Here is a 27427-nt window from a genome sequence, read left to right on the forward strand (position 1 = left end):
TTCAGAATTGTATTTATATTTCACGCATTTCTTCATTTCTTCATAATGCAAGACACCCTACTGAAGCTGGAAAGCAAGAAAATTCTTGCATGTGATCTTCACATTATCATGTGTAAGCTGCGTGATTCTTTGCAAAAAAAATACGATGAGCAGTTTTTTGGAATGAAAGTTTTATTTGCCTTACGTAAAAAACATTTACCTGAGAATGCTATGCAAAAGTTCAAGAAAGAAGCCATCAACGTGTATCAAAGAGCCATTGCGTACCTAGAAAAGTGGTATAATTTCACCGATTCAATATATGAGACGCTAAATTGTTTCAATCTAATTGATCGCAATAATCCTCCAACTTTAGAAGAAATGACGAACATCTGGTTATTATCACCATGGTGAGAAGAACTTCCACCCAACACTCTCTTCGATGAAATTTCTGCCTTAGAAGAAGTTTATGTTCATCTGCAGGGCAATTCATCCCTTGATAAGTGGACGTACTTTTTTAAGAAAGAGCCAGCTCCGAGTTTACTGAAACTGTTCCAGTATTGTGCATCAATTCTGGTATCAAATGCAAACATTGAACGAATTTTCAGCATCATGGGAAATTTGTGGACTAACGAATGTAACCGACTGCTTGTACCATCAGTTCAAAGTGAACTTTGTATATTTTTTAATATTTCTCAATGTTGTACTGAAATTAAAGAATTATTCCTTAAACACAAAGAATTGACCAAAGCTGCACAGTCAATGATGCCCTTGAAGTGATGTCCCAGTGCCTGGAGGCTGTGTGGATCTGGATGGGGAGGAACAGGCTCAAGCTCAACCCTTCCAAGACTGAGTGGCTGTGGCTCCCGGCATCCCGATATAGTCAGTTGACTCCATCACTGTCTATTGGGGGCGAGTCTTTGGCCCCCACAGAAAGGGCTCGCAATCTGGGAGTCCTCCTGGATATGCAGTTGTCCTTGGAGGAACATCTGACAGCTGTAACCAGGGGGACCTTTTGTCAGGTCCGCCTGATTCGCCAGTTGCGGCCCTTTCTTGATCGGGATTCCCTGTGCACAGTCACTCATGCCCTCGTCACCTCTCGCCTTGACTACTGCAACACTCTCTACATGGGGCTCCCCTTGAAGAGCACCCGGAGGCTCCAACTGGTCCAGAACGCAGCAGCGCGGGTAGTGACGGGAGCAGCATGGCGCTCCCATGTAACACCGCTCCTGAGCGAGCTGCACTGGCTCCCAGTGGTCTTCCGGGTGCGCTTCAAGGTGTTGGTTATCACCTTTAAAGCGCTCCATGGCATCAGGCCTAGCTATCTTCGAGACCGCCTGCTGCTACTGACGACCTCCCATCGTCCCGTGCGCTCCCACAAAGAGGGCCTCCTCAGGGTGCCATCAGCCAATCAATGTAGGCTGGTGACCCCCAGGGGGAGGGCCTTCTCTGTGGGGGCACCTACCCTCTGGAATCAGTTGCCCCCAGAGATAAGGAGAATCCAAGACCTTAGTGCCTTCCGCCGTGCCCTTAAAACCCACTTTTTCCAGCAAGCCAGCTGGCTTAAGAAGAAATTTTAAATGTTTTAATTGGTTTGTATTTTTAATTTTGGGCCAAATTTATATATATATTAATTGTTTTTTAATATTTGTATTCCATGTTTTTTAATTCTGGCTGTACACCACCCTGAGTCCTCAGGGAGAAGGGCGGTATATAAATTTAAAAATAAAAAATAAAAATAAAAATAAAAAATAAAAAATAAAAAATACACACGACAGCAAAGTAAAATGTAATTTAATATTTTACATATTATTATAATATATTTGATGTTTTGAATTTTAAGTAAAGTTTTGAAGTGATTATTTTAATATGTGTTAAAATGTTTGTAAGAAAATATATAATTTAATTGTAAATTTCTTTTTTATTTTTTTACTACTTAACACCCCCCCCCCTGCCTCCGCTTGTCCACTATTTTTTGGAAGCAGACTTGGCAACCCTATCAATATCAAAAGTTCATCTCAATACTTCGTTATATATCCTTTGTTGGCAATGACAGAGGTCAAACATTTTCTGTAAGTCTTCACAAAGTTGGCACACACTGTTGCTGGTATGTTGGCCCATTCCTCCATGCAGATCTCCTCTAGAGCAGTGATGTTTTGGGGCTGTTGCTGGGCAACACGGATTTTCAACTCCCTCCAAAGGTTTTCTATGGGGTTGAGATCTGGAGACTGGCTAGGCCACTCCAGGACCTTGAAATGCTTCTTACGAAGCCACTCCTTCGTTGCCCAGGCGGTGTGTTTGGGATCACTGTCATGCTGAAAGACCCAGCCACGTTTCATCTTCAATGCCCTTGCTGATGGAAGGAGGTTTGCACTCAAAATCTCACGATACATGGCCCCCATTCATTCTTTCCTGTACACGGATCAGTCGTCCTGGTCCCTTTGCAGAGAAACAGCCCCAAAGCATGATGTTGCCACCCCCATGCTTCACAGTAGGTATGGTGTTCTTTGGATGCAACTCAGCATTCTCTCTCCTCCAAACACGACGAGTTGTGTTTCTACCAAACAGTTCTACTTTGGTTTCATCTGACCATATGACATTCTCCCAATCCTCTTCTGGATCATCCAAATGCTCTCTAGCAAACTTCAGATGGGCCCGGACATGTACTGGCTTAAGCAGGGGGACACGTCTGGCACTGCAGGATCTGAGTCCCTGGCGGCGTAGTGTGTTACTGATGGTTGCCTTTGTTACATTGGCCCCAGCTCTCTGCAGGTCATTCACTAGGTCCCCCCGTGTGGTTCTGGGATTTTTGCTCACCATTCTTGTGATCATTTTGACCCCACGGGGTGAGATCTTACGTAGAGCCCCAGATCGAGGGAGATTATCAGTGGTCTTGTACGTCTTCCATTTTCTAATTATTGCTCCCACAGTTGATTTCTTCACACCAAGCTGCTTGCCTATTGCAGATTCAGTCTTCCCAGCCTGGTGCAGGTCTACAATTTTGTTTCTGGTGTTCTTCGACAGCTCTTTGGTCTTCACCATAGTGGAGTTTGGAGTGTGACTGTTTGAGGTTGTGGACAGGTGTCTTTTATACTGATAACAAGTTCATACAGGTGCCATTAATACAGGTAATGAGTGGAGGACAGAGGAGCCTCTTAAAGAAGAAGTTACAGGTCTGTGAGAGCCAGAAATCTTGCTTGTTTGTAGGTGACCAAATACTTATTTTTCACCATAATTTGCAAATAAATTCTTTCCAAATCAGACAATGTGATTGTCTGGATTTGTTTTCTCATTTTGTCTTTCATAGTTGAGGTCTACCTATGATGAAAATTACAGGCCTCTCTCATCTTTTTAAGTGGGAGAACTTGCACAATTGGTGGCTGACTAGATACTTTTTTGCCCCACTGTATATTTAGGACTACAGATAGTCCTCAATTCACATTCATTTAGCGACTGTTCAAAGTTACAATGGCACTTAAACAAGTGACTTACAATCAGTCCTTGCACTTACAACCGTCATAGCATCCTCACAGTGACAAAAATTCAAGTGCTTGCCAACTGATGTGTATTTACATTGGTTGCAACACCCAGGGTCATGTGATTGCCATTTGTGACCTTCCAGGCAGCTTCTGACAAGCAAAGTCAATGGGGGAAGCTGAAATTGTTTAATGATTGCACAATTCACTTAACAATTGCAGTGATTCACTTAACAACTGTGGTAAAAAATGTCATATAATCAGAGGTGACTCGCTTAACAACCATCTTGCTTAGCAATAAAAAATTCTGGTCTCAACTGTTGTCACAAGTCAAAGACTACCTGTAATATAATTATGTTCAATACATAGTTGTTTAAAGTTTTTTTTATATATTTGTGGGGAAATGGTTAAACTTGTATTTATATAACCTTTATCATACTACTCACACATTATTATACTCACACCCACTTCTTAAATTGCTGATTCTTCAATGATTTATTTCATCACAGTCTCCCTTGCACCAATAGTTTGCATTTAGTTTTCTCCTAGTACAGTACTTCCTTTGAAAATGGTCTATAAATTGCAAATGCCCAGATGTTGATGGAAGAACATGCTGCTGAGGCCCTTTTAGTAATAATTGGCCTATTTATAGGAACTGAACCCTATTATGATGGAAAGAGGTGGAAAGGAATTCAAGACTTTATGGGGATTCCTAAATTAGTCAAAATCTTTCTACTTTGTGTTTAATAAAAAGAAGTAAGAAGAAGTTGCTAACTACAGTATATCTTTAAAATAATATCTAGTTTGTTCATCAGTTGCATGCTCCTGATTTAAATGAAAGAAGACTGTTATATACAAGAAATCATACAACTATCTGCTCAAAAGTAACTGTATCTGAAAAGCCTACTTCAGAATAGGCATAATATCTCATTTAAATCCCTGTGGACCTGTGAAACGTTTATATCCAATGATGGTGGCATTTTGTTAAAAATCTGTAAATGTGTGGCTTTTGTTGCAGGAGTTTCTAATTAACATTAAGTTTAGATAAGTCACTTTGCATATTTTCAATTTCACATCATGGCAGTTGTGACCTGCCTCTTTAGTGTTTGGTGGTTGAAGTTCAGTGACTAATTTGAAGTCAATCTACAGTTGATTTACAACTGCAGCTTGCTCAAAACAGATGCAAAGAAAATATTAATTCTGACTAAGTCTAAATGACTCACTACACTTAAATTGGAGGTCCTTCAAAAATGATATCATATGGCTTCTTCCATAAATAAGGTGCGCAAATTGTGCAAGGTTTTTTTTTTCTTTCTCCTTTTTCAGTTTTCCAAGAAAAGTACCTTAGACATATGCCATTTTAGTAAATGTTTAAAAGTCCATTGTGGTAAAAAAAAAAATGACTATGGAAAATAGCATCTTTGTATTTCACCACTTTATTCACTACAAGTATTCTGAGTCATGTCTGCTTATTTCAGTACTGAAAATAAGCCTTTATTACTCTTCATTCCTTTTTGGTTTTCAGCACCAAAACAGGAATGAAAGAGTTAGAATTATGGAATCTGTTCAGTTTCATGCATCATCGAGAGACTTCTGAGCCAAGTGGCTGCTGCAGAATCTTCCTCTCCTCATGATGCAATAAGAGCTATAAAAAAACCCCACAGAAATCGGCATTCAGTTTCCCAAAGGATTGTTCAATGAATAAATAACCCTTTTATGAAAAAGAACTGGACAATTATTTTATTACAGAAAAATTAAGATTTTCTGAATATATCACATCACAGCAAAATGGGTGTATCCATTAAATTTCTGTGGTCTGTTTCACCTTATTTTAAACGTCCATTTTATATTTATATGGATTCCCATTTACAGTATTTGCACTTTGCATTTTTTGGTACTTCCCTCTTTCAAAAGAATTGATAGTGGTTCAGCATTAATTGCATAAAAACCAAACATGCAGACGTATAATAAAGCAATACAATTATAGCATCAAGTGTAATAATATATATGGTAATAATGACTGTAGTTATTTTTTAAAAAGTAGGGTAACCTTTATAAAAATTAAGCTCATGAATTTTTTCTGCACATTCAGAATATAAGAAAAAGGATATAAAGATGGACATAATAGTGGCCTGTCATATACTGAAATAGTGAGAAGAAACTTTGTATTATGGTGTACAAATGAGTGCACACAAATATGCAAAGAGAAAGAAAGTAATAAATAGTTGTCATTCCTACTGACATGTGACAATTGCTAAAATAGACTATATCTGAAAAAGTCAACAAACCAGCCACTTGTATTTTTGAAGCAAATTCTGATAATAGCATTGGTGTACAGAGCATGCAGCTGAAGAATGGGAACAGAGAAGATTATGTTCTATTGGGCTAAAATTTATTAAATCCAGATTTAAGCATTTATATAAATCCAGATTTGCGTATTTATATTAATAGCCTACTAAGTAGAGATGCAGATTTTTTTTTTTTGTTAGGTTAAGATAATATTACTGATGCCACCAAATCTCAAAATTATTCTGCTTTTAAGTCAAATTCAGCGAAGTTTATAATTTTTCAATACCTACAAAATTAAGATTTCATTCCAGCAAAGTTTTAATGCTTTCAGGATACAGACCAAGGTTGAGTTAACCACTTGTTATTTGTTCTTCTGAATAACTACATAAGGATACAAATTTGAAGTATAAAATGTAATTTGGAGCGTGTGAGGAGGGGTGCAAAGTATCTGTGAGGGACAATGATGTAAAGCCATGAAAAAATGCAGCCACTTTAAGAGGTTCTCAACAGTTGCTATAAGCTTACCTGAATCACACTTTGGGCTCTGAATCACATTTTGCCCTTTGAATAGAGGCAGAGAGACCCCCTTGAAAACTCTGCATTGTCTTGTTCTACTATCTTTACAGCTATCCTGATTTTATTTCTGTAACTATTTTTCCAAAGAAAATGATAAAAACCCACTTGAAATGCACAAATATACAGAATATTTTTAGCCATGCTGTTAGCTTGACACCTTTTATATTAGAAGCAGAAGCAGATTTTCTAAATGGTCTTAAAGACAAAAGAAGGGGCACCTGAATCTACTACTTTCTCCATGTCAGGCTGCTATTGTAAACAACATGCATGGGATAAAAGCCAGTCAGAATATGATGTGTTACAATCCCCATATTACTTCATCAAATTTCATAAGCAAATATTCAAAAATATTCTAAAATGTGTAACAAACAACTTTTGTTTAGATTTATAATACAATGCTGGATTTGTAAACTCATTGAGTAAATTATGATTTATGACATGACATCATCAAAAAGATATGAATCCAAGTTTGGAACTGGCAGAAACCTTAGATGTGTTCTTCACATCAATCCCCCATGTTAATTTAAAAGTGCAGTCCAGTTCATATTTACTTGGGGAAAGATCTGCTATTTTTCACTAAGATTTCTCCTTTCTGAAGATATTTAGAATTCAAGTCTTATTTACAGAGCCTAGGAAACATATTTATTACTCATATTATTTGAAATAATATTCTTACTATCAAAGAATATGTTACTCTCTTATTAATAATGACAAAAATATGTATTATCATATAACTATTCAGTTTAATATAATACAATGAACAAGGTTGGAAGAAAGTTTAAAGGAGTGTAATGGAGTTTTTCACTACTTTCCCACTGACGGCAGTTCTGGATTTCTGTTGGAAGTCATTCTTGAAGTACACTTAGTTTCAGGAGCAACTTATTAAGTAATATGGAGGGATATGTACCTGACAGGAAGAGCAAATTTAAAATTTCTATGTGCTTGCAGAATTTACCATGTGGCCCTCTGGATTAGGGCCATAGTCTTGAAGCACAGTTCTCATTTTAAAATCAAATTACATGGAAAACTTTCCTCTGAGGCAAGCACAATTTATAAGCAATATATTTGCAGAAAAAAAAATCCACTAAAAAAAAAACACACTAGCAAAGAAATGGTGTACCATTTGGGGAAAAAAGAAAAGGCCTCTAGGGTACAATACCAAACACAGAAAATCCCTCTGATATTAATGAGAATTTTTGCTTTCATTCAAATAACAGTGTGCATTCTAAAACTTTGGCAAAGACTCATAGTATTTATTTTAGGTCACTTTTAAAAAAATTCTTCACTCAATGTGAAAAATACAGATACTTTATTTTTCATTGTATATATATATACATAAAAATTAAATTCCTGAATGTACTTGTGTACTGAAATAAAAACGTTTGACTTTCACTGTTATGTATTCCAGTTTTTCAGAATATACACAAATCATTATAAATTTATAAACAAAAGAAAAGAAAATGAAGCTTATAATAAAACACCCACAGTATTCTGTTTATATATATACTATTTCAAATATACCTTACCAACTTCTTAACCTACCTTTATATTTAACCAAGTAATGTTAGGATGCTGACATTATTTACAACAGATTTACTACCAATAAGCATATCGACATTTCTTTGCTATCCAATTTTGTATTTTTACAGAATGCCAAATGAAATGTCCAAAGAACTCTACTGTATGTTACTAAGTGTTCTGTCTCTATTAGGAATATATAATTAGGGTTGCAAGACACTGGACTCTGCAATATGGCTCTGCAGTGCTGGTACAGTTTAATTCCCTCACATAAAGGTATAAAACAAGCAAAAGCATTACTGAATGAACAAAAGCCTTTGAGCCATGAGAGTCTGGATGAGAGAGTACAGATTGCAGCTCAGTCTCACCAAGATGCACAAACTGGAGGTCTTCTTGGACTCAAAACTCTTGCTTAAAGAGTAGGTTGCAGCTGTGGGAAGGAGAGGGGGTGTCTTCACACAACTGCATCTCGTGTATCAGCTGTACCCATTCCTGGACTAAGAAGGTTGCTTATGGTTACTCATAACTCAGACAATTCTCAATTGGACTATTGCAATGCACTCTGCATGGACTGATCCTGAATACCATCTAGAAACTTCACTTGGTCCAGAATGTAGCAGTGTGGATAATTATGCATGCAACTTGTTATGCCCATGTGACATTCCTACTCCACAAGCCGCACTGGCTCCCAACATGCTTCCAGGTACAATTCAAGATGTTTAGTTTTCACTTTTACAGCTCTACATGACATAGTATTGGATTATCTGTGGACTGCCTTCTCCCAAGAACAGCTGTCTACTCTACACACTGTCAGAAAGAGTGCATGCTCCAGGCTTCCCACTTTAAATACTGTCATCTGATGGGGTCTAGAAAGTATGCCTTTTTAGTGACTGCTCTGGAACAATCTCTACCCTCCTCCCTACATCTCAATATATGACAGGCCCCAACACTGAGTGCCTTTAGTAAAGCCATTAACACCTGGCTTTCCCCCCAGTCATTGAGATCAGTTGAGTGGAGTCCCATTGTGGTTGCCATATTGCTCCTGTCTGCTTGCCATACAGATAGTCCCCGACTTACAATGGTTCATCCATTCAAAGTTACAACAGCACTGATAAATGTGACTTATGACCATTTTTCACAATTCCGACTTTTGCAGCATTCCCATGGTCACATGAACAAAATTCAAATGCTTGGCAACTGGTTCATATTTATGATGGTTGCAGTGTCCTGGGGTCATGTGATCACCTTTTGTGACCTTCTGACAAGCAAGTCAATGGGAAAGCCAGATTCACTTAACAACTAGCTTATTAACTTATCAACTGCAGTAATTCATTTAACAAGTGTAGCAAGAAAGCTTGCAAAATGGGTAAAAACTCACTTAACAAATGTCTCACTTAACAATAGAAATTTTGGGCTCAATTGTGGTTGTAAATCGAGGACTATCTATATTACATTTTATGTTTTATAGACTAGGTTTTCTTTTTTAATGTTGTCTAGTTTTGAAATTGTTTACTTTTGCTATACTCTGCTCAAAGTCATTGATTGAGTTGTACTAGCTTGCCAAAGTCCTGGAATCTGAAGTTTCATAATATAGAATGGGATTTTTGTTTGTATAATAATGTTTTTAATATATATTGAATTTATATTATAATATTTCTGCAATATGTTTCAGTAAAGTCTTTTTTACTAAAACTGTAGTATGTGTTACTTTAACATGCAAATAACAAAGGTGTTCAAATATTATATTTTTAAAATAGTGCTGACTCAAAATTCTCAAATAGGACTTATATTACCTTGATTTTGAATCTGTAAGTTAAAAACCAAGAAGATCAGGGCAATTCTCATCTTACTTTCCTATGCTGCTGCTAATTTTCTGACAGAATGAATTCTTCAAACTAGTTGCTGACTAGTAGACATTTTTCCCTAGATGGTAGGCAGTAACCAACAGTTTCTGAGAAGAACAGCTTTCTCTTTAGCTTCGATTAAGGCTATTTCCATTTAATTTACCATATTTTCCGGCATATAAGACAACTTTTTAACACATGAAAATCTTCTCAAAAGTTGGGGGTCATCTTATACACCAGGTGTCATTCTCCTGTAACCAAGCAGACCAGCCCGAAAGGCTCTGACAAGCCTTAAATGGCTCTGACGATCCAAGCCCTGACGATCTGCTAATCAGGCAACTCAGTTGGGATCGCCAGAGCCATAGAAAAGGAAAAAACTTTTCTCCTTTCACATGGCTCTGACGATCCAAGCCCTGGCGATCTGCTAATCAGGCAACTCAGCTGGGATCGCCAGAGCCATGGAGAAGGAAAAAAGTTTTCCCCCTCCAGCTTGCTTACCTTAGCTGCTTGTCTTGCTTCGCTTGCCTTGCTTCGCTTGCCTGAATCCATTCCATCAGCAAGCCACTCCCTGCCTGTAATCAAGCAGGCAGGAAGTTGTGGACTTCAACTCCCAGAATTCCTCAGCCAGCAAAACAAAACTGGTGAGGAATTCTGGGAGTTGAAGTCTACAAGTCTTAAAGTTGCCAAGGTTGGAGACCCCTGTTCTATTGGGTAAGTTTTTTCCCCCTTTGGGATCTTTAAAAAAAATAGTTAATTGGGGGGTTTTTTTTAGTTGTTCTTTTTTCGACCTAGCCATTTAAAGTTTAGGAAGTTTTAAATTTAGCTTTCATATAAAAATAAAAATAAAATAAAATAATATTTGTGCAGCTTTCTGAGATTTAGTATGTTTTTGTAGTGTTTCACTCTAACTACACAAACACAGAAAATCTCACAAAGCTGTATGTGGAATTTTGTGTGTGTAAAGTGTGAAAGTTGGGTTTTTGGGCTTTTTGTGGCTGTGTGAGGTTCCTGCTTGTTTCAGGGGCCATTTTGGGTCTAGCACAGCTGCTTTTACATTGTGGGTGAGCCAGTTGTGTTGTGTTGTGTTGTGTTGTGTGTGTGTAAAGTGTGAAAGTTGTTTTTTTGGGCTTTTTGTGGCTGTGTGAGGTTCCTGCTTGTTGCAGGGGTCATTTTGGGTCTAGCACAGCTGCTTTTACATTGTGGGTGAGCCAACTGATGTTTTTTAATTTTTATTTGGTGTGCGTTGGAAGAGGGGTAGTCTTATATGGCGAGTATAGCCCAAACCCTATATTTTAACAGGAAAATTCGGGGGTCATCTTATACGCCCAGTCGTCTTATACGCCGGAAAATACGGTATATGGGGAAAAAATCATAGAAAATCATCTTGGCAACAATATAAGAGATTTTTAAATGCTTTGGGGGGGGATATTGAACTTGGTTAAATTTAAAGACGTGTCTAAATCATTGTTGATGTATTTTGATGTATTTTGTTGCAATATTAAGTATCAAATGCCCAATTTTATTTTAAAATATACTAAAAGAAGCTACTTGAAAACTTAATTCTACTAAGTATAATTTTTGGTTCATGTATATTGATTACAAGTACAATGATGCTTAAAAGTCAATGAATATTTTTAAATTTTCAATATATCTGCATAAATATGACCTAAAATGTCATCATATATCCCAATAAAAAGAACACAATTCAACAAATAAGTGAAAAATATTGTACAGTGGTACCTTGGATCTGGGAGATCAGATGAATTATCAAAAACAATGAGTACCAAATTTTTCCCAAGAGGAATAATATAGTGATTCATAAGCAACCAACACTGACAAGTTCTAGTTGTGCTAGAAGTACTAGAGTACTAAACAAATGATGAGTACCAGGACAAAAATTTTGCATCGAGTAAAATGCATTGAGTACCAAATTCAATGAGTTTCAAAACAATTGAGTACCAAGGTACCACTGTACTTGTGAATTTATTTATTGAGGAAAATAATCCAAAGCTATATATTTCTGTGTGGCAAAAATATGTGAAAGCATAAGATTATCATTTCAGTTGAAAGAGAAATTAGAATCAAGTATTTCAATCAATGGAGTGATAATCATATATTTGTGTGGCAGGTCCTGCCTTATTTAAAGAACAGAATTCTGTGTATTCACTATTAAAGTCTGATCTTCACAAGAGAAGTATGTAGAAGTCTGTTATAGCTTGAACAAAGGGGATTTCTGAGGATCTTTGAAAAACAGTGGATGATGCTCACCAAGCTGGAAAAAGTTACATAGCTATTTCCAAAGAGTTTGGACTCCATAGTCTTGTATCAGGCTAATTATGTGCAAGAAAAGATAATTTAACATCTTTATTACTTTCCCCAGGAGTGATGAACCAACTAGCAAAAGCAAGGTGTATAATATTCTGGGAGTCTCAAAAAACACTAGGGATGTCTAAGGATCTAAAGACCACTCTTGCATTGGTGAAAGTAATTGTTCATCATCAGCAGGAGAATACTGTACAACAATGTTGTGTGTGTGGCAGGGTTGTAAGGAAAAAGGCACTATTCCTCACAAATAATGTTGCTGCCTGTGTACAGTTTGTGAAAGACCATGTGGATAAGCCAAAAGAATGTTCTTTGGATGGAGGAGACCAAAATAGAACTTTTTTACTTGAATGAAAAGTATTATGTTTGGTGAAAACACTGCATTCTACCATACAAACTTTACCCCTTCTGTGAAACATGATGGTTGCTGCCTTTGGTCAGTTCAACTTGCCATCATTGATGCATCTCTGAATTCTGAATTTACCAGCAAATTCTACAGGAAAGTGTCAGGGTATCTGTTCATGAACTGAAGCTCAAGAGAACATGGGTCATGCAGCAAAACAATGACCCAAAACACACAAGACACAATGACCAAAGAATGGTTAAAACTGAAGAAACTTAATGTTTTGGAATGGTCACATCAAAGCCCTTACCTTAATCCTATAGAAGGGTTTTGAAAGGACCTATAGCAGACATCTCCTATAAGAAAGTCCATCCCCATCCCTGAGTTAAAGCTGTTCTGTAAGAAGGAGTTGTTTAAAACTCTTCAAAGCCAATGTGCAGGACTGATCAACAGTTATTAGAAGTGTTTAGTTGCAGTTTTATGCTACCCAAGGAGGGCACACCAGATATTGAAAACAAAGGTTCACATACTTTTGCCACACATGTGGCTTTGTACCATTTTCTTCAATAAATAAATAAATGAGTGAAATGTCTTTGACACCTTTCTTTAATTGGGTTCTCTATCTAATTTTAGGGCTCAGTGAAGAACAGGTCAGCTTTTAGACCATATTTATGTGGACATATTGAAAATTCAAAGGGCTTCACAAACTTTAAGTACCACTGTATATAAGACTTTCAAAATCAGGTATCAATGATTTCTACAGAAAGAGAAAACAATCTCATACAGAAATTCATAACAATCTCATTCTATAATGGCTATACTGCATTTCCACCTTAGTGTTCATATCATCACAAATTAAGGCCTTTGAAAATTAAACAAAATCTTTTAACAAGATGACATTTTTTGGTGAAACTAAACAAGAAAGGGAATTATTTAGAAAATAATCTGAACTTTAAATTAAATACATGTGGATTACTTAAAGCCAATATCATGATTGAAGATAACTTAAATGATTAGGTAATTTAGTTCACAAATCATATTATGAACCAATAATTCTCTGCACTACATCTTACAACATCTTGAATCTCCAAAGACCTATGCAAGGGTCCTCTTTGTAGACTTTAGTTCAGCATTCAACACCATCATTCCAGACATTCTTTTAACTAAGCTAAACCAGCTAGTGGTATCTAAACACACTTGTACGTGGATCATAAGCTTCCTAATAGACAGGAAACAGCAGGTGAAGCTAAGCAGAATCACATCAGATACCTGTACAATTAGCACAGAGGCCCCACAAGGCTGTGTGCTCTCTCAACTTCTCTCTCTATACCAATGACTGCATCTCAAACGATCCATCTGTTAAACTACTGAAGTTTGCAGATTACACAACAGTGATTGGTCTCATTCAAGACAATGATGAATCCGCATATAGATGGGAGGTTGAACAACTAGCCTCGTGGTGTGACCAGAACAATCTGGAATTGAACACGCTCAAAACGGTCAAAATGGTGGTGGACTTTAGGAGAAACCCTCCCATACTACCACCTCTTACAATACTAGACAACACAGTATCAACAGTAGAGACCTTCGCATTTCTAGGTTCTACCATATCTCAAGACCTAAAATGGACACCTAACATCAAAAAAGTCATCAAAAAAGCACAACGAAGAATGTTCTTTCTGCACCAACTCAGAAAGCTCAAACTGCCAAGGAGCTGCTGATACAGTTCTACAGAGGAATTATTGAGTCTGTCATCTGCACATCTATAACTGTCTGGTTTGGCTCTGCAACCCAACAAGACAGACACACTTCAGAGGATAATTAGAACTGCAGAAAAAACAATTACTACCAACCTGCCTTCCATTGAGGACCTGTATATTGCACGAGTCAAAAAGAGGGCTGTGAAAATATTTACAGACTCCTCGCATCCTGGACATAAACTGTTTCAACTCCTACTCTCAAAACGACACTATAAAGCACTGCACACCAGAACAACTAGACACAAGAACAGTTTTTTCCCAAATGCCATCACTCTGCTAAACAAATAATTCCTCAACACTGTCAAACTATTCACTAAACCTGCATTACTATTAATCTCATCGTTCCTATCACCCATATCCTCCCACTTATGACTGTACGACTGTAACCTTGTTGCTGGTATCCTTACAATTTATATTGACTGTTTCCTAATGTGATTTGATTGCTTGTTTGTTCCCTATGACTATCATTAAGTGTTATACCTTATGATTCTTGACAAATGTATCTTTTCTTTTATGTATACTGAGAGCGTATGCACCAAGACAAATTCCTTGTGTGTCCATTCTATTCTGTTCTGTTCTATTCTATTCTATTCTATTCTATTCTATTCTATTCTATTCTATTCTATTCTATTCTATTCTGTTCTGTTCTGTTCTGTTCTGTTCTGTTCTGTTCTGTTCTGTTCTGTTCTGTTCTGTTCTGTTCTGTTCTGTTCTGTTCTGTTCTGTTCTGTTCTATTCTATTCTATTCTATTCTGCATATTAACCTGCTGCATTTATTAATCTTTTCAGCCTTAAACATAAAGCAAGAAAACATAAAGTTTTCAGCCATAATATAAATAAATAACTTTTTTACAAATTGGGTTTTGTTTTATATCACTCTTTGTAGTGCAATTTAGTTAACCATCAAAAAATTAAACACAATCTCTTTTCAAAGTAGTTCAGTTGAAGAGTTCTGAAATTCTTTGTGATTAAATCTCCTAGTGTTGCCACCTCAATTGATGTATCTTATAAGTTTGATTCGATACATAAAGACAACAAAAATTAAACTCACAAAAAATAATTAAATTATCAGATAAAGAATTACAGAAAATTTAACAATAACAGATCATTAATTCTTGCCATATCTAACCTTAGGTAGTACTACAAAAATCTGTTTCACTTTGGAATGGAAAAGTGTCATTTCTTAAAACTTGTTCAACTTTTACTCCATGAAAATATTTTTTTTTCCTACAATGAAAGCCTGAAGAAGCCCCCAAACATCTAGTTTGTTGGCCAATACTTACTTAACAAGGTTTTAGGTTACACACAAGGAGACATATTCCACTGAAATCAATGGAGCTTAGTTAATATATACTGAATTAGTTTAGAACAGCTGTTTTGCTTTCTTAGAATTTCCCATTTTATTGCCCTAACACTGAGAAAAGAGTGAAAGAGAAAGAGAAAAAGAGAAAATATCTTTCTAGGGATAAAAACAAATATATTTCTGCAGTATCTAACTTAAGCCAATTACAGTATATTCTCATACTAGATAAAAACATTCTAATGGAATGTTTGGTTGGTTCTTTATTTGAACTCAAAGCACTCTTTGTTCCCTTTGCTTCGAACAAGCCAGAATTGTGTTCTTATAGGGTTAAAACTAAGGAATGTGACAGTTCTCCATGTGCAGTCTATAGACCTAACTTTTCTTCTTTCCCTAGTGGGACTCTAAACTACATGAAAACAATACAGCCCACAAACTACTATTCTGGCTCTCAAAAGTTTTGTTCATTTCATATAGTGCTATTTATACCAGGATAATTTTATTATTATTTTATACATAGCAATTACTGCAAGTGTGTTGTAGGTTTGTAGTGAACACAAATAGAAATAGGCCTTTGCTGGTTTTACTACATACTGACAGTTACCTAATAAATGGATGATTTATGCTGGATAGTTTGCTGCTCTCATAAATTAATCTTCTGAATCAGGAAATGACATTTGTACATCTATGAGTCTAAAGCTGTGTCTTATCCATTCTATTACTTCAAATACTTTGGATGAAAGACTAAACTAAAACCCTGGCTAGTGAACAAAATCTGTACCAAATTATTGAAGTGTGTGTTATGAATAAATATCTTTACATATAGATATATGTCAACACAGGTGCTAAATAAAGGTAATCTGATAGGACTGAATAGATGAAAGTGCCAAATAAAAACAATTTAATAGTTGAAATAAAATGCATTATCAAAAACAACTGACCAAAAAAAGTGAAAATCAAAGGAAAAAGTCAAATGAAACTGTGACAAGTGAATGTAAATATCCATCCTGGGTTACTGGATAAATAACCTAGGAATGAGCTTTTAAAAGGATAACTACAACAAGTCAATAAAGATGCATGGCTGAAGAAAAAAAGAGGTAGGGCAGTATGGAAAATAATGAGAGTCTCCATTCTCCAGGTAATAACTTCAGAACTGCTGGATAGCAAATTAAATGTGTAAAAATATGTGTTTTTCACAACTGCTTTCAGTATGATCCAAACATGCATAAGTCGTTTTTACAGCAGTACAGATGAATTTAGGACAAAAAAAACCGCATTTAGCAGGTAGCTTCCAGAAAGCCTTTGAGCAAGTCCTATTGCCAAGAAAAACAAGGAACAGGCAATCTGATTAAAAGAGGTCTAGGTTAGTGAAGAGTGTAGCCTTTGTATTACAAAAGAATACCAGACAAGCTGACTATGGTGGAATACTCTGGTGCAATAACATAAAGTCTTCCTTTGCTCAGTTTTCATAATCAGTGGACCACCAACTATTTCATCGCATTGTACCTCTGTTGTCTTCTCTATTTGTTTCTAAATTCCCCCCCCCCTCTTTTTTTTTTCTTTCAGTCAACACCACAAAAAAATGGCTGTTTTCTACCACTTGCGCACAAAAGTGGCTTGTTTTATTCCAATTGCTATGTTTTCAGAGCAGCACTTTTAAGTTGCTGGAGAACTGTAGTTCACCGGACTATATTCTCAGCGTTGAGAATTCCGTTTGGCGGAATAAGAATATCTACCACGGTCACGGAAGAGTTCTTCTCTCGAAGAGCTGATTGCTGGAAGTCCAGGCAGGCGCCCACCCGAACGGTTGAAGTCCCCCATAACTAGGTGGATGCCCAGGCGCTCAGATCAGGCGAGCCTCGACGTCCTGTGACCCAAAGCATCGCTCCCGAGAAGGCGGGAAAGCCACTTCGCAGGACCGTATCTCGGAGAAGCGCGACCCACTCGTGACACTTCGCTTAGCCCTTCAGAGGCTGAAAGCCCTCGAGCCCCGCACCCACCTGCTGGCCGACCTACCGCGGTTACCTCCCCTTCCCCCAGACAGCTGCCTCTGGGAACTTACCTCCTCCAAGCGGAGGGAGCGCCTTGCCCCGGCCAAGTTCTGGTGTCAGCACGGGAATGAAAGAGGGCTGCCGGTGGGGTCGGTGACCGTCTCCCGCCGAGTACGACGACTCCCTTACATCAAGATTTAGCTGCGGACGGCGGGGGCTCCGGTCCCCAAGAGCCTCTTCCCGCCTCTAAGCATGGCTGGCCAGCGCAACTCCGCGCCCCCCCTTAACGCCCAAGTCCAGCTCTCCAACAGGGGCGCCCGGTCAGGCATCCAGAGGCGAAGAAGGTGCTGGCACGCCCCACGCGTGTGTTTACCCAGCGAAGGCTGCGGGTGGGTGCGAGCCGGCTCCATTCAAATCCACGAAAGTTTGGCCATTGGCTTCAGTGGGAGGCGCCTGGGGCACCCAGAAGCTGACGGCCTCTCAGCCACCACCATTCCTGTGGCTAGAAAGGGGAAGGGGCTCGAATGCGCAGCGCCGGCAGGCAAGAGATCGTTTTAAAGTGTGGGTCCTAATTAATGAGTTCCGGGAACATGAAAACCAACACCATCATTTAAAAAAAAAAAAAAAAAAACACAACCCCACTCATGGAGCAGATTACCTTCAAAATCCCTTTTGTCCAGAAGATAAAGAAGCAAAAGTGAGGTACTTAGCTCTTCGGTTGTTAAGAAGTCTGGAGTGATGAAAAGAGAAGTTTCAAGAAGTTTCAAGAAGTGTCCGCAGATCTAGACGCCGAGCTTTTCGGCTTTAGATCTCAGAGCAGGAACGGTCGAAAAACAAGGACTGCGGAGGATGAGGCTGGACCGCGCATCAACATTTGGTGTTAATTCGCAGTGACGAAAAACTAACCCCTAGCGGACGCCCAGTCTTCGGACTGACGGCTTAGGATCACGCTGACGGAACGTGAACACGGGTCAAATCCGGATAATGGAGACGTAGAAGGCGATTCCGTTTGCTCCCTCGGATCAGATTTTAAACGCCTCGCGAAATAAGCCGGCAACACGTACAAGCCGCTCGATTTGCAAAGTATGAATTTCGGCAGTGTGAAAACCCGGAATCAGAAAAGTTTTAACAGCCGCCAATCCAAAACCGATAGCATTTAGAAAGCGGGGGAGGGAGGGCTTACCGTTCACCCTCTTGTCCCGCGTTGGTTCCCATTGAATTTTCTTGGCAGAACACTTTTGTTCAATGAGTCCTATTCGTTTGCTGCTGCTCTCAGTCCTGGGCTGAAAACCTCTTTCCCCCCCTTTCAGCTCTGAGATCCCAGATTTCCTACTGAGATACAGAGCGTGCCAAGGAGAAACTTGACTACTTTATTTATATATATATATAAACAATAATGACTAAAAGCATCAGCACTTTTTCTGGAAAAAAGCAGCACATTATATAATGTATTAATTGGTTGCTATTAATGCACTTTTCTTGAGCATAGCACACAGAAGTCTGATTGTGAGCAAGGAGTGTTTTCAATGAAAGTAGAGTTATTTTAGCTGCAGACGTGTTTACATTTCTGTGGTTTAGTCTATAACTTTCTCTTTTTCTTGCTTCAGAATTCTGCTCTATGAAGCAAAGCCCTTAGCTCCCAGACATTCCAAAAGTCTGCCAAAATAACAGGGGGGAAAAGAAGATTAAAAAAACGCTATGCATACACAGAGACCCCCAAGTCTGGGTCAGGGGGATCGCTATAGACCCCTTTTCTCTTTATTCAGTTCAAAAACCTTCAGGGCTTCATTTCCTGTTTCTAAGGGCTCGGTGAATAGGGAATACAGCAGGTCTATTAATATTGATTTTAGATACTCTGTAAACTAGATCTAATGCTAAGGACGGCAGTTGACAATATTGGACAATAGCATATTCTATAAAGAAAAAAATCATAAATATACTCGTGTGTGTGTGTGTGTGTGTGTGTGTGTGTGTGTGTGTGTGTGTGTGTGTGTGTTGAGCTGTTTATTGTGCTGAAGAATGGATCTGAGACACCTGTAAGGCTCCTGAACTGTGTATCCTTCTTAAGTAATGACCTGGTGCAAAATTTGTAGAGTTTCACTACTTTCAATGTACTATGTTACCAAAAACTGGACGAAAATCTAATGTACCTTATGTTATCATAGCTACTAGCTTAAAGGACCTCTAATTTCTTGATGGGCTCTATAATTTAAAAAGTAAAGCTTTGCAACCAGTCCTCAAATAATTTTTTGAATTACAAATAAATCTTCCATAGAAGAGCAGCTGGTTCTTCGGCTCCTGTACTCTGTATTCTGTACCATTACATTAGTTGATGGAACAATGGTATAGAGGAGAAGCCTTGGACATTTTGTTGCTGAGCCTAGGGCTTTGGGTGTGTAGTTGAGTCTTTATCAGAGTTATTTAAATTGTACAGATTGGATTCTTTAATCTTGGCTGCTGTATGTTATTTACTATTTTGTTCTGATTTTTTTTTCTGATTTTTATTTATTGTTAGTCACTGGCTCATGATGGTTGTAAAAATTAAATAAACATTTGTTGAATAAATAGATAAATATGGAATACATGAATCATTAAGTAAACATCAGCCCTGGTAAGGAAAGTGAGTGAGAATGAAAGTCAAGATAATCTCATCTTGATTCTGGTTGATATAAGAGGGGGCAAAGAGAAATTGTAATAAATTTCTAATATTCTGTTATTATATCCTACATCTACTTTATTGATTTATGATATAATAACAGAATCTTGGTGTTCCAATTATCTGTTTTCTGACCTGCCTTATATTGAAGGACTGACATGTAGGAAGGTAGAATAAATCCTAGATACATGATCCTATTTTCTACTTGAAATTTATTACATTTCTTTCTCTTTTAAGTGGGCTAAGTATTCAGTATAATCTGGAGAGTATTAAGGTTTTTTAAAAAACTTTTTTGAATTATTTGATTTTACTTTGGGTCTTAATTTAAACTTTCAAGCAGTTCAGATCTACCTGCATAAATCCCGAATTTTGCAAATTTTACATTCAGATATTATGCATTGTATGTCATCATTGCTTTCTCAATTTTTTTCACACCAAATTGGCTTAGAGACATCACTAAGGTCAGTCTAGGTAGTTATTTATACATACAAGGTAAATAGATAGAGGACAGGCAGGATTCCTTCACCATTAAATTTGTTGCAGTCAGAGTAGATATAAGAATGAAGGAAAAATTAAGACAAACTATTAATGGTATTAGATATGCAGGCAGAAGCATCAATTTCCATTATCCTACAACAGATCCAAGAAAGGCTCCACATTTCTACAGTCTCTTCAGATACCTAATCCCTCTGACTCAAAACTGCTTCTTCATTTCACACCTTTTATATCCAATGCCTTTTTAGCTGTGAACTTTTTGTGCCTTGATAAATATTTCCTTAACCATGAGATTTTTAGGCATTAAGGGATCTCATTTGAATCAATGTCCAGCACATATTCTTGGTATTGGGTTAAAAGTAGGTCAATTGAATTGTCATTTTCAGTGATAAAATGATGTGATAAAGAGATTAAAAAAATTAAACAATGCATTTTCATATACCTGTGTGGCTTTCAAAATACTTCAGAAAACTGGAACTCTGATTAATTCCAATGATAGAGAGATGACAGATGATGACAGACAGACATATAGATAAACTGTGTAATTTAAAGTAAAACAGAAAAGTCAAAATTAACTTGAGGGTTTCCTTTTTATTTTTATCATGATTATGGGATATTCAAGTTCAGTTGAACTACTCTATTATTGTGTTAAAAACAAGAGGAACTGACTATTAACTTCATGAAGAAGAGGTCCTAAAGTATCCACAAGGATGTGCAATAATGCTGTCTCTAGAACTTAGGACTTTAGAAGCTATCACCAAATGTCAGGTTTCTATTTCCATTATTTTTACTCACGGCTCATCCATATCTATATTAGGGAAAGATACGCCCCTTTCACCCAGTAAAAAAGACTGTAGAATGACTTGCCTATTGGTGTCATCTCCTAATAATAGTTTAAAGATGGAAAAAATAAACTCTAAACAAAAATATTATTTGTTAATATCTTCCAAATATCTTATTGAAGGCACTTTTAATTCCATTCCATTTTGTTTAAATATCATATTTAAACCTATTCTGAATGCTAGGTACTTTCTGCTCCAAATGCTCTGCAGAATATTTCTGTTTCAAGATTTTACCCCTAAAAAGTTATCATTATTAAGCATTTCTATAAAAAAATAAAGGGAAGGAAGAATAAAAAAATCTCTTCAGAAGATGTTTTATATTAATTTAAGTATTTGTTGCTGGATAACATCAGGCTGCCTCTCAATGAAATACCCTATATGGGCTGCCACACTTGCTAAGTATAATCCCCTCTTTCTTTTGAAACTCTATAAAGCAATCTTTAAAGATTTAAATCCTCCAATCTGGAGATTTAATTGCTTCATTTATAGTTTTTTAAGAAGGCCTTGTAAAATTCAGAATTTTGGATATTTTAAAGATAGTGTGGTTGTTCACTGTGGATGTAAGAACTGAAAGTTGAAGCAATCCACTGTCATAAAGACTATTGATTCAGTTATGAAAGGCACTGCAGGATAACTTCTGCTTCTTATTCTGCAAGTTTTCAGAGCATAAATGTCTTTTTTTTATAATACTTTATTGATTTTTTAAAAAAGTTTTACGTGTAAAATCAAATGTCTTGATTTTATGGCTTCCATACTTGTTCGATATCAAAATAAATAGTGCTGGCATAGTAAGTTTATGCTAACGAGGGAGTGAATGGTTCCATTTTAGATACATAATGAAAAATGATTACTATACCAATAGAGTTCAGTCTACATTACTCATAAATCCAGCATCAAGAAGGTTTTTGAATTTGACAGCAATAAGTAGGACAGAACCTAAAAGCTTATCTACTCATTTTAACTTTTGTTATCCATTGATTAGATTAATATATAGAAAAACAACATGATACTCACAAACAATAAGTGTTACTTTAGAATTAGACTTTTTAAAAATTGGATGTACTCCAACAGTGACTAGATATTGTTATTCAAATGTCAGGTGTCTGTCCAGCAGCAAGCCGCAGATACCATCCTCCTTGGAGGACTTAATAAAACATTTCTAAAACCAAGAATATCAATATGCTATACAAAAAATTAACTTCCTTTATTACAATTGTTTATTCATTTACAAATTAACATTACATGATAGAATAAGAAATGACTAAAATAAGGTAACATTTCGAGAGAATCCAATGGGGACATATTCACAAAGGAGGAATGTTTATATGATTGAATATTATGATCTCTATTCTTTCTAATCAAGAGGGACAATTGGGGGAATCCATTTTTTTTCCCCATATCAACCATTGGGGGGAGAGGATTCTAATTTGATTGAAAGAGCCAGTTTACTCAGATAAGATGTAAAATATTCTAATCAATCTCCCTCTATTGTAGACAGTTAGCAAATGTTGTCTTAGTAAAGATCAGAAACCTCAATTCTTCAAAACATTAGTACAGACTTGTCCTCTGACTATAAGGACACTGAATTGTCACACTCTTAGTCTGGGAATGCTTTAGCCAGGATAGCACAGAAAGATGCTGAAGTATCTGAGTATAGCAATTTATATTGCCTCCTATTCTGTGTCTTCTTTTGGCATTATACAGGATATTATGTTTGAGCATTGTGGCAAACTGAGTAACATTACACATTTGCATTACAAATTACAAGAGGACCTAAATTGAAATATAGATTTTTTTTTATTATTAAAGAAGTCATTTGTTGCCATTTGTCATCTAGTTGTTTTTTTATCGAGTACATCGTTTTAGAAAATCAGATACATTGAGCAGAGAAGGCATCTGGTGGTGCTCAAATACATTCCCTATATGTCCTTTAGTATGCAAGGTGAGATCATCAGGAAACTTTTCCAGGAGTTATCTCCAAGATGATCAGTATAATAGTTTATCTACCTCTAAAGTCTTAAGTACCTGTAAGTGTTCTAAATTTAGATACATCTTAATCTGCAAATGGCAAAGAACTATGTTGATCTCCCCTCTTGCCCAATATATCTAGAACAGGATCTACACATAATTTTGATGTCTTGGAAGAGCTGACCATGTATGTACCACAAATCAGCTTCCCTGCAAACAGAGAACTAGCCTCCCATGATGGTATACAATCTTGGGGTCAGCACTGCAGTTCCACATAATGTATTTTGTTTTTAACTGATTTCCTGAGCGGAAAGAGGCAGCTCTTTTCTTTTCCCAGAGTATCAGTTTTGAAGGAGATAGAGTGCTAAGGGGAAAAAGAAACATGTGGTGGTGTATAGTTCACTGGGAGGAACTGAGTATACATATGTGTGGAGGAGTGGTTGGTATGTATGCATATGAATATACATGTACAGAAATAGAGTAAAGATTTGTGTAAATGTCATTGTTCCTGGGTTTTTGGAGGAGACGGTTTTATATGTATGCATGAGTATGGTAATGTGCATACCATAGATGTCCTCTGCTTAGACCTAACAATGTTGCCTTTACCTGATATAATTCTTACCTTTTTCTTTAGGTTTCTGGTATAATCAGCTCTAAAATATTAATGACAAACTCTAATATTTTAAATATTCTGAGATAATTCTATTCAATTAGACAAGGCTTTTTAAAACACATATTTTACAAAATACTGTTTGTTGCGTTGTATATAAACTACATAAGAATATTATAACTGTAACTATAACTGTAACTATTATAACTATAACTGTAACTATAACTATAACTGTAACTATAACTATTACATAAACATTAAACTCCACGGAGCAAAGGAATTAAACAAAAATAATAGACAAAATAAATTCAAACAGTTATTATCTCATCATGCTTTAACTTGGAATTTTATTTTATCCAGTGTAAAATTAGCTGTTTTCTTTTCAAAATAACACTTTTAGATAGTAATTTTAAGGGATCAAGGGCCATAAATGATCACAATTGTACTCACCAGCCCCTCTACAAGTTTGAGATTGACAAACTGTCAAAAGCTCCATTCATTTTTGACTTAATACAGTATATCCTAAAAAAAAGCCCTCTGCCTTTTTCTATGTTACTGTGTTATCTTAAATTTTGGAAAACAGTTAAGGTTACAAGCGGGGTGAAATCTACTTACCTTCCTTACTGGTTCAGAAGTGCACGTGCCACGCATGCATGCTTGCTTGGCTCATACATGCATCACATGCACGCACAGACCCTCTGTGCATGCACAAAACCTTCTGTGCATGCGCAGAGGGTAAAAAAACACATTACTTCCTGGTTAAAATCAGGAAGTCACAACACTCGGGCGGGTGGGCAGAGCCTCGCACCGCCATCGCTACCGGTCCTCTGAACCATCTGCCACAATCGCTACTGGATCACCCAATCCAGTCCGAACCGGGAGCATTTCACCCCTGGATACAAGTGTAAGGTATGGAAGGATATACCTGCATACATCTGAATAAGTAACTACACTATAGACAGGGCCGGATTTAGATGAAAAGAGGCCCTAGGCTATTCCACTTATGAGGCCCTTTCACCTATAGTGAAAGTGTAATTTTAATTTTGCTAACAATTTGAATGTAGGCCCCTCTTGATCTTGAGGCCCTAGGCTGAAGCCTAGTTAGCCTATAGGAAAATCCGGCCCTGACTATAGAGCAGAGGTTGACAAATAGCTAGTATAGTGCCATACTGTAGGTGGTAGATGATCTAGAAGGGGCAGCATGGGGGCATCAGAACCAAGGGAATGAAAAAAGTATTTTTTACAACATCTATTGTATATGACAAAAATCTATGCACAAAAATATAAGCAATAAATAAATGAACATAAATGATCCAGAGAATACAATGAAAATACATTCCTGAAAGCAAAGTGTTATTTTATTTTGTGGTCCATAGTTGGAATTAAAGTTGGAAAGTTTGTTTTGGTGACTTGGTCTGGACTGGACACACTCCACAAAGCAGCCAAACCAGACAGCACTATGGATGTGGTCTGGTAGGCAAGAGGGTGGCAGAAAAAGCATTTGGGAACCACTAATGTAGAGGATACTCATACTAAGTATTGGAAAATATACCACTCCTCATACCTTTGCAAACTATCGGAAAGCTACTAGAAATAACATTTTTAGTCATCAATCTTGTTCATATCTGAACAATAGATTTCCTATAGAAAGCTTTTATCTGGGAAAATATAGGCTGACATATCAGACTATGGTGATCTTTTCAGCACTGTATCACTTGCATCTCCTTAGGATTGGCTTGATGCTACAACAGGATTTTGCAGCATGTCAAAAGATGATGAAGCAGTGTCACACTGGAAGACATTTACAGGAGTTTTAAGGGGAGAAATAGTCACCTTATTTACCTGCAAGGCTTAAAACACCTGCAGAAACTCAAAATCCCTTCCCCCAAATCCCATAATGTAAGAAGAAGAGTATTTTAGGCCGCATCGCTTCGGAGAGCTGTTTCTAGGTTCTAAAAAGGAAGACTGATGGTCTGCATGCTGCTTCCAGGCTATGCTTTTGGGAGCCTTGATCAAGGCCTTTCCTTCATCATTTTACAAGGGTTCTGTCATATATGAAAAAGAGACTAGGTTCCCCACCCCCACCTTCTGCCTTTAATATAGTTCAGTTCTTTTGCTAATGCATGTTTTTTTTTTACTAAATTATACATCCATGTGTTGATTGTGATCATTTTTTCTGTTATGCACAGATAAGATTTTTCAATTATGATGTAGAATTTAAATATATGAATAAGATATAAACATTCAAAATGCTGTGATCATCTAATCTTTTTTTTTTTGTAAGCCCTCAGGGCGGCTTACAATGCATTAATCTTATGTTGCATTTCCACAGGTAATCATTCTTCTCCCACATTTTGCAAGCCTAACCTCAGAGCAAAAATAGGAAATTATTGTGTCCCCATTGGCCTCCATGAATTTAGTTTAGATCACAAGTTGAATCAGCCATTCCAGTATAGAATGGAAAAGTTTGGTTGTTGTTATTTCATTGTTTGGTATGTATAGCTTTCATATTTTTAGCTTTGTATCTGTTTGGTTTAAAAACTAAAGAATGTATTTTTTCCTATAGTTATATACATATTGAAGAGAGTGGAAAGTAACTTTTTTTTTCTTTTTGTTATTTATTTATTTTTTTGAGGGACGGTTGTCACTTTTTAAACTTTTCCTGTTTCCCCCCCTTCCCATCTTTTCCCTTTTCATTGTAATTTTGTATATTAACTTTTTATTTTTGAAATTTAACAACAATTCTTTTGTAAAAAAAGAATGGCAGTGCTGCCCACAGAAGGGAAAGGAGAAAATTTTAATGACTTTTCAGAAGAGTATTTCCTTGACTTTACCAACTGAATCTTCCTCAAACAAGGGACAATACGAAGAGCAGTAAGTTTTCAAGTAAGGGTCTTGGACAAATTGTATTACAGGAAGTGGTTCCCATTCTATTTTCTTTAACAATGTAGATTACCCTAGAAGAAAAATGTGGCAGATTAGATTATCAAAATCTTCAGACAACATCTATTTTGGAAACATGAGGAAGAGCAAAGGAATTAACCTCAGAATAAATGTTAATTGAACTACCAGTTCAAGAAAAAAGAAGCAAAAAATAATGGAAAACAGATGGTAATGCCAGCATACCCGAGAAGCCTAATTTCAAGTAAAGAATGAAAAAAATGTTAAAAGAATAGAGTTACCATAAGAATAGAGAAATTAAAAATATCAGAGTTTTAATGGTTTTTTAATGAGTTTTAATATCTATCTACATTAGTTACCATAATATATGATTTAAAATATACTCATACTGACAAAAGAATATGGAAAAAGAAAGTATGGTGGGGAAAGAGCAAAGAAGTGGGCAGGCACTCTTGGAGTGTGTTCTAGGAAGTGGTTTAATGTCTTTGTATGGGAATATCTGTTGTAAATAAAAATACATTCATTTTAGACAACAAACGATCCCTATCAGGTACCAAAAC

At 36.8% G+C, this 27427-nt stretch overlaps 1 protein-coding gene across 39 annotated transcripts in view; it reads right to left on the reverse strand.

Moving 5' to 3' along the window:
• The window catches only part of ERG (ETS transcription factor ERG), a 115907-nt gene extending 96725 nt beyond the window's left edge, over positions 1 to 19182 (reverse strand). For 3 of the 39 annotated variants that reach the window (XM_034403078.3, XM_087895137.1, XM_060686406.2), the window contains exon 1: positions 17467 to 18728. The gene's annotated coding sequence lies outside the window, so the exon portion shown is untranslated. Of the gene's footprint in view, positions 1 to 17466 lie in introns of all 39 variants that reach the window. The other 36 variants (XM_087895127.1, XM_087895133.1, XM_087895121.1 and 33 more) reach the window with 27 other exon arrangements.
• Positions 19183 to 27427: the final 8245 nt, after the last annotated feature.

This window comes from Pantherophis guttatus, chromosome 5, assembly GCF_059756535.1.
Source record: "Pantherophis guttatus breed Tessera chromosome 5, ASM5975653v1, whole genome shotgun sequence".
NCBI classification, from domain to species: domain Eukaryota; kingdom Metazoa; phylum Chordata; class Lepidosauria; order Squamata; family Colubridae; genus Pantherophis; species Pantherophis guttatus.